This window comes from Callospermophilus lateralis, chromosome 1 (assembly GCF_048772815.1).
Source record: "Callospermophilus lateralis isolate mCalLat2 chromosome 1, mCalLat2.hap1, whole genome shotgun sequence".
Lineage (NCBI taxonomy): Eukaryota > Metazoa > Chordata > Mammalia > Rodentia > Sciuridae > Callospermophilus > Callospermophilus lateralis.
In genome coordinates, this window is record NC_135305.1 from 87,069,420 (window position 1) to 87,083,516 (window position 14,097).

General features: G+C 55.3%; 1 long non-coding RNA gene across 1 annotated transcript; it reads right to left on the reverse strand.

Annotated features, from left to right (window-relative positions):
- Positions 1-1,474: 1,474 nt before the first annotated feature.
- LOC143405329 (uncharacterized) lies at positions 1,475-7,705 on the reverse strand. The gene is made up of 3 exons (XR_013092045.1): positions 7,617-7,705; positions 6,916-6,972; positions 1,475-1,734 (listed from the first exon to the last, which is right to left on the reverse strand). It is a non-coding gene; the product is annotated as an uncharacterized LOC143405329 (long non-coding RNA).
- Between the last annotated feature and the right edge of the window lie 6,392 nt (positions 7,706-14,097).

Below are 14,097 nucleotides of genomic sequence, written 5' to 3' on the forward strand. Positions count from 1 at the left end.
CCTGGTTGGTGGGGTGTTGACCTCGGGTCACAGACGCCCCCTGTTGTCACACATACACCAACACCCAGGCACACACCTCTGTTCAGCAGTTTCCTTCTTCCTGGGCTCAGGGATCCTCCCCCCGCCCCCTCAGGTACCTGTCCCACCTGGGATGAAGCCCAAGGTTCCCACTGCCCTCCCCTGCCCTGTCCCACTGCCCACCTCCAGGCTGACACCTCAGTCCCTGAGTGTCTGTGGGAGGCGCTGCCTGAGGTCTCCAAACCGTTGGTTCCGGGTGTGGTTTTAGATTAGACCTGGCGCCTTTCCTGTGGCCCTTGATAAGGGTGATCCTGGGTGCTTATCTGGCCGTTTTCCGTTTTAGGGCCTTTTGACGTCTGTCAAAAGACCCTCCCTGTTGCGGAGCCTTCAGAGTTCTCAGTGATAAGGCCACCTCCAGTGGCCCGCTCCCTCTGGGGATACTTGAGACACTTGTCGTCAACACCATCCCCGGGACCTGCCCTCTCTGCCCCAGCGGCAGGCACTGAGCCTGGGGTACTATTAATGATTACATCAGGACAGTTGTGTAAACAGCACCTCGGTGCCTGGGAACCCGAGTCTAAAGAAGGATTGTTCATTGATTGGCCTCCCGGCCCTCTGACCCACAAGCTTCTGACGCAGATGATTCTTGGATTTATTTGGGGCGTAGAGCTCAGAAGAGGGGACCCAGCATGAGCTGGAGAAGTCAGGGAGGCTTCTGGGCGGGGAAAAGATTGAGGCCCAACCCTAAGGAGAGGAGTGAGGAGGAGGGGCAGAGGGCACTCCAGGTGGGATGGACAGGGGCATGACTCTCAGGGGGAGGGGATCTGGAGAGCCTGGGAGTCACGGGAAGATTAAAGTTGTAGGACTGAATCTTGAAGGGCCGAAGAGCTTGAACTTCCTCCTGGGAGCACTGGGGAGCCACAGAGGGCTTCAGAGCAGAGCAGTGGTGGATCCTAGTGTTTTCAGAAGACTGAGTAGCCACGATGTGGAGGGGAGATCAGAGGGGAGATGCTGGGGCCATGGAGAGGAGGAGCAGGTGGGAGATACCCTGGTTTGAGTGACCCAGGAAGGTGGGAGGACTGGTCTTGGATCCCCCCAGTCTCCCTGCTTCCCAGCAGGCTGAGCTGGGCCTCCAGCAGCTGGTCCCTCTTTCTGCTCCTCTGTCAACGGCAGCTGCAGCTCTCTGAGACCAGCCGACACAACATCCCTGCCTCATGATGAAGGTTTCCTCCATCCTCTGGCCTTGGCAGACCATGAAGGAGGGGCCTGAATGCGAGGAAGTGCCAGTCCTTTGTTCTGGCTCCGGCCGTGGCTGGACCTGTTGCCCATTGTTTTCCAAGCAGTTGGTGACCTTGGGCATTTGGACTGGACGGTCTTGCTCCCTTGGGCCACTGCCGACTGCACCGTGGAAGGCAGCCAGGCTGGCAGGATAGTTTTCAGTCCCTTGGTGGCCTTGGGTAGGGTCTCTTCCCATGGGGAGACTCAGTGTCTTCAGGGTCTGGGACCCCATCTCTGGCCATATGGGGGTTCCAGTGGGCATTATGAAAGTGCCCATCTCCTGGGAACCCAGGCAGGAGAACGAGCTCCCAGCCTTCAGACACATAGATCCTCCATCCTGCAGCCTGGCCCACCTGGGCCTGTGGGTCACAGACCCGAGCCTGTCTGTCTGCTGTGGTCACTTGGGGGCTTAGGGGGGATTCTTGCTCCACCTGTGTGCTGTTAGAAAAAAGAATGTGTTTATGAGCTGGTCCCTGGAATTTGACCTTAGTTCCTGTCTTGTGTCCTCCAAATTACAAAGCAAATGGGCAAAATGTCCTTTCTGGGCCTCAGTTTCCCCATCTGTAAAATGACAGTAATATTAGTAGACACCTTATAAAGCCAGGGTGAGGATGAAGAACAGGACTTGGCACCTACTGCATGCCCAAGAGAGGTGACTCCTGTCCTGAGACCGGCTGAGAGAGTGCTGGGGCTGGGGCAGGTCGGCCTCACTGAGACCCAAGAAGTGTGTCTAAGAAGGGTGACCAGGTGGGAGGTTGGAATGGAGTGAGGCCCACTGGACCTCACCCACTGTTGGCTGATCCCTGGAGACTGACCCACCCCTAGAGCTCCCCAAACCCTCACCTGAAGAGCAAGTTCCTCCTCTCCCTTTCCCAACTCACACCAGCCCCAGCTCTGCTCCTGGGCCACCCTCTGGTTCTCCCTGACCCTATGCTTTAGGTGATGGGACAGGTGGCCTTATGCTTCAAGGTGGCCTTATCCCTCACTTCAGCTGTGACCACTCAGAGATGGACCCTGGGGGCAGCAGTGGCAAGCGCTGTATGTAGCCCCTGGAGGGCTGGCACTCAAACTTCCCTGGTGACACAGGAGGAAAGTGAATCTCAGAGAGCCAGGGTAGTCACCCAGGGCCTGGGGCGAACAGGTGGCAGCTGCTTCCTCTGGGCTCCCCTGTGTCCTGGAAGACTTGCTGAGGTTCTGGAAGGTCTCTATACAGGGTGGGACTTCCTATGGCCCCACCTCCTCTATCTTCCCTTATTTCCTGAGGGCGTCTGGAAATATCTGGAGTGTCTTGGTTTCTGTACCCACAAGCTATTGTGTAGGAGCCCAGCCTTTCCTTCAATTCAGTCGTCTCCCCGAGGGTGAGCACCCAGAAGGAGTGATGGATCGGCACCCCTGTCTGTCCCGCCCAGAAAGAAGCTGGCCTGGCCAACTGAGGTGCCACCTTCCAGCTGCAGGGCCGCCTGTGAACCCCTTTCCTCTTGTCCCCCAAAATCATTGCAGAGAATACCAAGGGCTTTTTCCATCTTCCCGGTTAAGGCAGGCACACCTTGGATTTATTTGTCTAATGATTTTCCATTTCCTTTTCTGGAAAACCATCAGGATCATGCTGCTTGTACCACAAGGAGGCTGGGAAGAGAGGGGCACCTCCCTGGGAAGGTGTGGCAGGGAAGGCCCGGAACCCAGGCTTGGGGACCCAGCTGTGTTCAGCCTGCACTCCGTCAGGCCACTTGTCATCCAATGTACCTGTGGTACGAGTGAGGAGCCCTGGCTGGGGTGGTGACTTCCCTAAGGCCCCTTAGCCCTGGGCTTCCCAGGTCTGTCCTCTCCCTGTCCTGCGGTGGCTGTGTCCACTCTTACCGTCAGAGGCCTCCTCACTGCCTGAGCCACGGCTTCCACTCCAGCTCCCATGGGGACTGGCCTGGGTTAGGTGGGGGGGCTCTCTGGGGGCAGAAACTACATCATTGCTCCAAGGCAGACCCAGGCGTCCTCCTCTGCCCAGACCAGAGAAGGGGGAGCAGAGACTGCCCATGGCTCTGCTTCAGGTGGGGGGAGGAATCAGACTCACACAGGACATCCCGGGAGCACAGGATGGCGAGAGGGCCTGCCCTCTTCCTTCCACTACTCTCTCCCTAAGGGTCAGAGCTGGCCATGGGGAGAGGGGTACTGAGGGAGACCCCTGCCCCTGCCCTTGCCATGGCTTGGAACCCCTGCCATGCCCCCCTCCATTCCCTCCTGCCTGGACCTTCCTCTCCCCAAATCTCCTCCCTTCCTTTACATAAACAGACCTGTCTGCCACATGCCCTCCTCCAGGAAGCCTTTCCTGATTACTGGGAAAAGGTGGGGCTCTTCCGTTGCCCACAGATCCACCACACCTCTTCCTGTGGCTTAGACCTGGGTCCCAGATGCCCCCCGATCCCCCCAGAACTGCATGGTGGGGCACCCAGTAGCAGGTTTTCATCGTTGGCAGGGACACTTGAGCCCGTTGGCATCTGAGTCAGTAAGAGGTGGCAGGACGGCCCCCCAGGCCGGGCACCAGAGGCATGGTGTTATCTGAACTGCGACTGCACATCAGCGATGCACCCTACTCAAGTCTGAATCCTTCCCATAGAAAACCCTGCTGTGCTCCTAAAACGACCCACAGGCTTTCAACTCTCCTGGCAGAAGTTCTGCCAGGTCGATTCCCTGGACAGCCAGAATCAGGAAAAGCCTTTCTGCTCGGGACAGGCAGCTGTCTGTCATCTTGGAGGAAGAGCTAGTGAACGCCTCTTTCTTGCTGTGGCCCTCAGGAAGCTCAGGTGGAAAGTGATGCTCTGTGGCCATCTCTATACCAGGAGTAGCTTCCTTTCTCTCTTTTGTTTTCACTAGACCGTGACTCAACCCTTATGGTCTCTTATGGCGCAAAGTGTGGTGCAGAGACCAGCAGCAGCAGCAGCAGCAGCACCCAAGATTGTTAGAAATGCAGAATTCTTAGATGTTACTGAGACTTAATGAATCAGAGACTTCAGGGAATTTAAGTTTCTATAAATGTCTGAGGAGCATGGGAGAAATCCTCAGATGCCTTGGGAACAGAGGTGAAAGGCCCATCCTGATGCCTCCCCTCTTCCTCCCCTGATTCTCTGACCTAAGGCTTGAACTCACCCCTTCCAAACCTGCCCTTTCTCTTACTGGGCCCCGATCTCCGGCAGGTCAGGTCACTGAGGAGTGTTATTTTCTGGAAGGACGATGGTGGCCACGTGTCCCAGGTCAGGGGATCCTCCAAGAGCTGCCTGTCTACCTCCTCAAGGACTAAGGCCACCCTTCTCCAGTGCCACTGGGGCGGGATCACCATGCCATGCCATACCATGCTGGGGCCCTGCATGCCACCAGGGTGAAGCAGAACAGGTAAGCCCCAAAGACCTGCAGTGGTCCTCCTGAGAAGTTGTCCCCCACGGGCATGGGCCCTCGGGTCCCTGCTCCTTCTCCAAAGAGCCGTCACTGGACGGAGGGTGTAGAACACTGGGAAAAGTGGCAGTCCTGCTGGGAAGCGACAGAGGGGGGATGATCCTCTAACCATCAGCACTGTACTACAAGGGGATAGGTGGCCTGAAAAGAAGAGGCTGTCACTGCCAGGGGAAGTACCCACATAGGGCCCAGTGGCCCTGTGGTAGGGATTCACCAAGGAGATTCCTGGGCCTGAGGAGATGTGATTTCAGGCAGCCTTTGTGGTTCTTTCAGATCCAAGAGTCTGGGATTCAAACTCTGCCTCCTCCGGGAAGGCCTCCATGACTTCTAATGCCCTCACCTACCAGCTTTTCCCTGGCCATCTCACAACCTTGCCCTGGTCTCTTCTCTTTATATTTGTGAGTTTAGACACCCACCAATCTGGGGGCCATGGCCTGTGTTTCCTTGGGCCATCTGTCCTCTGATTGGCAGGGCAGGGGTGGCGGGGAGGCCAGGGTAGGCATGTGATGCAGCCCCCTCTCTCCTGAGTGGCTGTAAAACTGGCCAATTCTAGGGCTTCCATTCTTGGGCCTGGACTGCAGTTGTCCTCCTCCATTAACCTGCATCTGGCCTGAGCACTTGGACTTCCTGAGCTCAGTCCCTGCAGCCCCAACCCTGCCAGACCTGGCTCTCTGAGGTCCCAGCGATGTCAACCTGGAGTGGGGAACAGGCAAGGAGGAAGGAGGAAGTCCTGACTTTCTGCTGTGCCCTGCTGCGTGGTGCTGCTGGGTCTGTGGGGCAGGAGGGTAGGTTGAGGCTGCCTCACTGCAGGACACTGGGGTGGTCACTTCAGCCCATGCCTCAGTTTCCCTTGGTGCAATGGGGTCTTAATGACCTGAAGGGTCTGCTGTTCTAATACCCTGGGAGTTCAGAGGTCTCAACACAGGTGATGGGAAGGCCCTGCCTGGAAGGGGCAGGGAGTCCATGGGAGGTAACTTCCCAGGACCTGTGGGTGGAGCTGTGGGGCAAGGCTGGGGTGAAGCTGCCATGCTGGTGCTGGGGACTCAGGTCCCCAGGGGCCATAGCAGGGGGCCATGTCATCATTTTCTCATTAGGCAAGACAGCGATCTGCCTGTGTGAGACGATCTTGCTGGCCCTGTGGGCTCCAGGAATGTTGGCTTCACATGAATAGAATCTCCAGACGGACACTGAGAGAGGGGTCTCCGGGTGGATGGGGGGCAGGGGCCCTAGCATGCACCCCCGCCAGCCCTGCCCCTAGTGTCAGAGCATCCAAAGAGACAAAAGAATGAACAGGGGTGGCCCGATAGGTGGCCCTGCTCTGTCCCTCTCTGTGGAGGTCAAGCACACCCTCCCAACCCTGGCTGCCTAGTAGGCTGGCACAGGGCTGATTCCATTCTGCCTGAGCTGCCTTGCACCCTGGGGCCTGCTCCCCACCTGGTTGTGTGCAGAGAGCTGTGTCAGACCCAAGACTATGCCCACTCAGGGTGCTGTCTGGAGAGGAAGAGAGACTAGCCAAGTATGGTGTGTCCAAGAGAGGGACATGGAGCAATGTGGTCACTCGCTGCCTGCTGCTGCATGCCCTGCCCCAGCTCCTCCCCACGTACAAAAACTGAGCTCCAGGAAAAAGAGATAAGATGAGGGAGGGGCCTGGATTATGAACAGCATGGGAGAGGCAATAACTCAGGGAGTACTCAGAGGGGACAGGGAGACAGGGGTACAGGTAGCAGAGGCAACAGTGTGCATAGTCGAGGGTTTCTGAGGTGTCAGTGGGTTAGTGACCACCATGTGTGTCTTCCTCTATGCACATATTTGTGTGTGCATGCATGTGTGATATTTATGTGCCCATGCAGGGTGTAAAACTTACATGCATGAATGCATGCTTGCATCTGCATTATCTATACATACTATCTATACGTCCTTGCAAATGAAAGCATGTGTTGTGTGTGTGCAGCTCCTGCTCAGTCTGGGGAGGAGGAAGAGATAATCAGGCCTCTATTGTGACCCATGAGGCCAGACTCAGACGGACAGGTAAGGGGGACTGAGGAGCCATCCTGAATGGACACCATCTGTCCCCAGGAGTTTGTTGGAAGAGCCAGCAGAGCACAGCTGGAGTGTCCACCTCCTGCTCCAGGCTGTGTGCTCCCAGATGTCAGGGGGTGGTGGTCAGGGCTGCCTTACCATTTTTGTGGGCCTTGGGTTCTTTGGCTTCCATGGACTTCTTCCTCCAAAAAGATACTAAAAATTAAATTTTATTAGCACATTGACCTAAAGATAACTCTATTACTCCTAGTGGCAAGCATGTGAGAAGAGTGAGTGTGATGTAGAGGAATGTCACCGCAGCTCTGATGCCCTCCAGTAAGAGTTCACCACGGACCCCTGAGGGCAAGGGAGGCCGCCTGGCCAGGGCCTCTGTTCTGCCCACTGGAACTCTCTGGGCTTTGTACCCTGGAAATGCCAAAGAGCCAGAGAGTCTTCAGTTATTGGAAGCCCCCAGCTTGTTCCAGCAGAAGGCCCCAGGGGATCCCTCAGAAGATAAGCAAAGGTAAGCAGACAGCCAGGAGCCTTGGGGACGGAAGACCATGACTCCCTGCTCAGAGATGCGAGCAGACCAGGTCCTGGGACCTGGGGGAGAAGACCATCTGCCCCGTGGATCCCTAGTAGCTAGCTGTCCAGGCTTCTTGGTTCCTGGTCAGGGAGAGAGAGCCCTTTTCTGTAACCTTGCATAGTCTAAGAAAGAGGCAGCCTCCTGTCCACCAAAGAAGGGAGGACGAGGAGGCAGCTGGGTGTGGCTACAGATCAGCCCTGTGACAGGGGCCCAGTCCTGACTCCACCCTGATCCATCCAAAGCCCCCCCCACCGCCCCCGCCGGGGCACGTTACCTCTCTTCTCTGAGCCTCAGTTTCCCGGTGCTCAAAACCAGGGTATGAGAGCCAGTGCTATCTAGCTCCTTCTTCCGCTCTTGCTGCTCTACAACGTAAAAAGGCAAAGAGAAGAGACTTTTTGAGAAAGCAGAAGGGAGCAGGAAGGGAAGCTGCACCGGCCAGGCCCAGGGGAGAGGAGGAGCCCAGTGTGAGGAAGTGTTCCCAAACCACTTACACACAGGACACTTCCTCCCAGAGAGCACTGTCCCGCCCTGCTGTCTCCACGGGTGTGGTCTGGCAGCCCAGCACAAAAGCCACCAGCAGCTTTTTCGGCAAGGGAGGGATGCCCGACCTCCCTCCCGGGCCAGCAGGGATTCCCACTTGCAGGGATGGGCTGGGGAAAATGTGACTTTGCACATTCGTGGAGGACCTTCTCCAGCCCCAGATGGGTTGGGGTGGAGATGGAGGAGGACAGCCCTGTCTCCTGGGGTGACCTCATTCAAGTTCAGCCTGACTTTTGAATCTCTGCTTTCGTCCCTGGACACGGTACACGGTACGGCTGCCCCAGCCAGGCCGATGGCAGCATTTTCCTACCCTGTCCCAGAAGTTCTTCCTCGGTGGCATCATGAATTGCGGGATATTGTCGTAGAGATGCTGGTAAAACATCAAATCAGAAAATCCTGCCTTCCAGAAATAGGTGTGACATTGCCCCCCACCCCTAGGACAAAAAGCCTAGCCTATTGCTCAGGGCAGCGTGGGTGGGGGCGAGGGCGGGGATGGGGAAAGGAGACATGAATGGGAGGCAGTCGCCTAGAAAATTATTAAATTGTTCCCTCTCGTGAATCACTGGTGGCCCCGCTAAATCCGTTTTTGATTTGAGAGAGATCGTGTGACACCTAAATGTTTGAGAGTCATCTGCCGGACAGGGAAGAATTCACATGCTTGGAGAGGTAGTGTCCACCCCTCAAGAACACCATGGTTGGGGACACAGCTTCCCAGATCATCCCTGGTCACTCTTAGCCCTGTGGTGAGCTCTCGCAGGATGGGGCATGGGGAAGAAGAGGCCCAGGCCTGACTCTAGGGCCAGCCTCACCTGTGGGGCAATTTGGGACCCCCCAGGCTAGGCTGGGAGCCTGGCCTAAATCGAGAATGCTGTGCAGGAGCTGGTGCATCTGGGAAGGAGGAGGGCCAGGCTCTGTGACAGGACAAAGTGTGGACAGTGACACCCAGGCACAGTGAGCCAGGAAGCACAGACCTCAGGGTGGCGCAGGGAAGGTGGGTGCAGCAGCCATGTTGGGTGGTGAGTGAGGAGCCTGGGGCCTAGGTATAGGAGCTGAGTTGGAACGGGCTCCTTTTGAAGTGGCACCCCCTTTCTCCACAGAAAAGTCTTAACTGGGCTTCTCCAGAAATCTTCACCATGGCTGATTTTAGGACTGTCAGCAAGAGTCTCTGCAAAAGAGTTCAATGTAGATAATCTTCCTATTTTCCTGTTTCCCTGTTTTACTTGGCCACTGGCTGAGAAGATCCCAGCACTCCAGGTGCTGGGCACCCCCTTACTAGTTTTTCACAAACATATCCAGTACAGTACTTTATAGAAATGTGAAAACAAGGCCTCTGGCCTTGAGCTGGGCTTCACAGAGATGTCTACATTTTTAAGATAAGTTACATCTGGGCTCCATGGTAACAGCTGACAGGGAGAGGAAAAATGGGGAAAAGAAGCTCTCCCCTTCTCAGGTGTTGTCGTTTAAGAGTTAACTTGCCCAAAACAGTGAAAGAAAAAGCTGCTTTCCTGTGAACTTCTGCAGACTGTGAACTTCTGAGCCCCTTCCCTTACATACTGGGTATAAAACTCTGAAACTCCCTGAACTCAGAGTTCAGGGGATTGATTGATTACAGCAAAAGCTGTGCCCTCTGAGCCTGGCTGCAGCCAAATAAAACTGTTTCCTGCTCCTCGGTCCCTACAACACTTTCAGTCCTGTGTGCTCTGGGCCTCAGCCCTTGCTCCCTCCTCCAGGGTTGGAGGGGCTGTCCTTGCTGCACAAGAAAGATGACCCCAGACTGGTACTAAGTTTCTGCTATGGCTGTGGCCTCCTGAGGGGCAGGGCTGCCTGGCTGCATAGAAGCAGTGCCCTGTCAAAGAGGTTATCAGAGAGAGCAGAAGGCCTTGGTCAGGATTCTCAGAAAGTGGGCGGCTTTCTGATATTGACCACCCTTGGGGACTGTCCAGTCTTCCCATTCCCTATCTCTGCTCTCTGCCCAGATCCAGGAAAGTGATTCTAGGAAACACATCCAAGTTGTTGGTGAGCAGACGGTGACTGGCTGGCCACACTTTCTGCTGCCTGTGTCCCCTCCCACCCCCCACTCCATCTTCTTGGTGGACCTCCCGGAGGGAATGAAGTCATTGCTTTCCATAACCGGGCCTGTGGGCAAGAAATCCCTGCTGGGTTCAGAAATAGGTTCCATTCCCCATTGGCCCTTCTGTCCTGCACTCAACAGAAGTTTTAGGTTGGTGACAGCCATGGCCACACCCATGGGTATCTTCTCTTCACACAGCCTGAGATTTGGACCCTTTACCAGCATCAGGGACTCTGTCCACCCACCCACCTCTGGTCTCGGTGGAGATGGTGCATGAACCATCCTGGGAACAGCCAGCCCTCCCTGGAATGAGGCACATCTGGAAAAGCACTTGTTGAGATAGCTGCAGCCAGCAGGGCCTGAGTGGCCTCCAGCCCCGCCCAGGTCTCAAGAGCGGGGTGGAGGGGTGGGGGGGTAGAGGGCACACCCCCCCACTCCTACTTATTTAGCCTGGCTCAGGCCTGTGGGCTCTGGGGAATGGACGGTGCCGCTGTCCATGGGAAGGATACTGGAACCAGCACAGGATGAGGGGACAGTGTCTGACAAGTTGGGACATATTGGAGGAGGAGCTGAGATGGCCATGGCACCCTGCCTTGGGCCAGAATTCCCAGGGCTGTCTGGGACTGGCCACTCTCCCAGCTTCTCTGGGTGCCCATCTTTAACCCAGGCTGCTTTGCTCACCCCAGTTTTTCAGGGAAGTTGGATTCACTCCTCCCTCACCCCCACCCCTGACCACTCTAGTCCCTCCTGGGGTCTGCAGCCTCAGCCCTTGTACTTCCTTGTGGGCCAACAGAACTGGGGCAGGTAACCAAGTCCCTGGGGGTTTTCAAGGAGAGCGGAAAAGAGAGCCATACTAGATGGAGACCCGGATTATAAAAAGACCGCTCATGGGGCTGGAATTGTGGCTCAGTGGTAGAGGGAAATGGTCTCGCCTAGCATGTATGAGGCACTGGGTTCGATTCTCAGAACCACATAAAAATAAATAGATAAAATAAAGGTGGGCTGGAGTTGTAGCTCAGTGATAGAGTGCTTGCCTAGCATGTGTGAGGCACTGGGTTCGATTCTCAGCACCACTTACAAATAAATAAAATAAAGGTCTATTAAAAACTAAATATTTTAAAAAAGACTGCTCATGCTTCTCTCTTTAGTTAGATGAACAAAACCTCCATGTATGTTTGTACCAGACCAGTTAGAACAAAACCATAATCAACTTTGATGTCACCAGATTCAAAGACCCACACAATGTGCCCACACAGTTTATGGCCAGACTCTAAACAAGAAAGAACATTTTGAGCTCCAAATATCAAATGTTTGACATGGGATTTGATTTTACACAAAAGCTTGCCTGGGAATCTGCACTTGTCTTCCCAGGAAAATCCTATATACAGTCAGGTCAGTCCTAGGTGTATCACTCATCTCTTCTTAGGGACAAAGGGTGTCACACTCTGCCTTCAAGGTGTGAATATCTTTGTTTTGCCATCCTTTAATAAACCTTTGCTTGTGAGTTGCTTTAGGTGCATCCTGAGAATTTTTTTCCAGGGGTCTAAGTTAAGAACTGCACAGGCTGAGTGGAAGTCCTCCTGTCCTCTCAGAAAGCCCTCCTTGGACCCTTATCTATTGATACGCATTGGGGGCTTGGGCCCTGGGTTTAAGGGGTCCTGGGTTCTAATCCCAGCTCCCTCTTTCCTTGGCAAACCTCTTACATCATAAGTCTTCCAGGGCTGTGGTAAAGACTGGCCTCATCTGCGTGCCGTTTGCTCTCATTCTGCCTCCTCTGGTTGGGCTGAATGGTGACAGCCCCAGGAGAAGGCAGTGGAGGAGTCTGAGAACTGCCTGAACCTGAGGCTCCAGTCCCAAACCTTCCTCTTTCCCATCAAATGCTCAGGTCATGGCGGCGGAGGCCCCTGTGCATTATGGGAGGTGGGGAGGGAGGTCCACCTTAGCACTTCTAGCCACCCCTGCATTCTGATGGCGCCTCCTGGTGTTAATAATGCCTTGGTTCAAAGGCATGGCACTGTCTTGGTGGCATTAGGGCAAAAGCCATGCTGGCAAGGGGAGGGGTGTGGCTGGAGCATCGCCTTGAGGACCTTCAGATGGTGAGAAGTTAGTAGTGCATAATTTGCCTGTGCAAAAGTGCTTTCTTAGCTTGACTCATTACCTTGGTCCCCTACCTCCTGCCCTTTTCCCCAGCAGGTGAGCCTCTGCCAGACACACACACACACATGCTCCCTGGTCATAGTGCAACCAGCCATAGTCCATATAGACTAGGAGCTCACGTGCCAGAATAGAAACTTTATGAAGACAAGCTGCTGGTCCGTGGGACTTGCAGCCATCTCCCCAGCCCCAAGAACAGTATTTGGCATGGCAAATATCTGCTGGGTACATTAGTAAGTCTAAAGGGACTCTCACCACATGCCCGGTAGCACACCATGTACCCTCAGCTGCACGGATCTGGACCTGTGGACAGTGTCACAGGCTCCTGGATCATGCATGGGTTCACACAGGCTCTGCTGATGGCTGTGTGGCCACACCAGCCTCTGGGTCTGGGGCTAGTTCTCCCCACCTCTTTTCTGGAGTCCTCTTGCCTGGGTCCCTATACCTGTCAGGGTCAGATCTTAGCCCCTGCACTGAGCACATTGTGAAAGCTGAGAGGGAAGAGGAGGATGTACGTAAGTCCCTCAGTGGACAGAGTCAGAAGGAGAAATCCTAGGATCCTGAAGGGAAATGGTCCCATTTCAGAAGAGTCTGGCCTGAGGGGTGCCACCGTCCTCTGGGACTTACTAACATGTCCAGCAAATATCTGCTTAGCCCGAATACCTGCCTAGAAGGGGGAACAGGGTTGTACTCTGAAAACTTGGCAAGAAGGAACCCCAGCCTACAAAGAGAGTGCTGGTTCGATGCCCCTGGAGCTGACCACAGAACATACTAGAGGGGCTGTGCCAAGGCACAGGGCCAGGGACCAGGGGCAAGAGGAAGCCTCCCGGGGCATGGAATGCTGAGCCAGGGCTGCCCAGAATAAAGGATGTGGGGGAGGTTCCGGGAAGCGGCTCAGTGGGGTCAGCTCCCTCTCTCAGAGGGTTAATAAGCCACTGATTACCTCCGGCTGCCCAGGCTGCCCGAGCAGACAGGGCCTGTGGCTTCTGCAGTGACATCCTGCCTCTTCTTTCTGGTCTCATGGGCACTTAGGCCCATGGAGCTAAGCACAGGCTTCCCAGCTGGCCACCTGCTCCCACAGACACACCCCTGTGATCCCTGGCAGTTCACCCTGAGTGCCAGGGCTTCAGCCGGGCAGAAGAGTGGCCAGGGTTATTCTCTGCAGCATGGATCCTGGACAGGAGGCACACGGCTACCCATGTGTACCTCCCTGTCCTACTTCGAAAGCACATTGAACTCAGAGATGTCCTTTCCCTCCTGTAAATGGTCAGGAACCAATGCTCCTGATTAGGACTTGGTTGGGGGAGTGGGAGGAGAGGGGCCTCCCTGATGGCCAAGGAGGGGACCCTCCCTACAGGCCTGGTTTGCCTTCCAGCAGGCCTACGCATAAGGGTGCCTGGGTGGCTTTGTCGCAGAGTCCGGATCCTTGCTCAGTTCCTTGGCTGCCACTAGGTCTGCTGGCTGGGGACACACAGGGCACAGGCTGGATTGAGGGGTCTGCAGCACAGCTGCTCCCCTCCCCCTGCTTGGGGCTTGGATGGTGCTTCTCCTTCCTCTCATCTTCTTTCTGCTTCTTCTCTGCTCTGGGTCCAGCCCCATCTCTCTGCAAGCTCATCTCCTGGCCTCCTGTTCTTCCTGTTCAGCCCTGGCCTGTCTCCCTGCCTCTGCCCCGAGAGCTTTCTTTCTCTTCCACTTTAGTTCAACTCTGTTCCCTGCTACTCTGACTTTCATATCCTCTCTCTCTCTCTCTGTCTCTCTCTCTCTGTCTCCTCCCCTCAGCCTGCATCCCCCTGTCTTTCCCTCTCTCTGGTTTCTGAACTGGACTCTCGTTTTACTATCTCCTTGGTGACCTGCTAGCTCGATTGCCTATGAGAGGAAAGTCCTAACCTGTCCCCATTTTCCCCTACCTGCTTCAAACCATTGGTTCCAATGCAGGGCTCAAGGAGCTGGGGCTTCCCAATGTCCCTGTCTGTTTCAGGCCTGCTCTTGA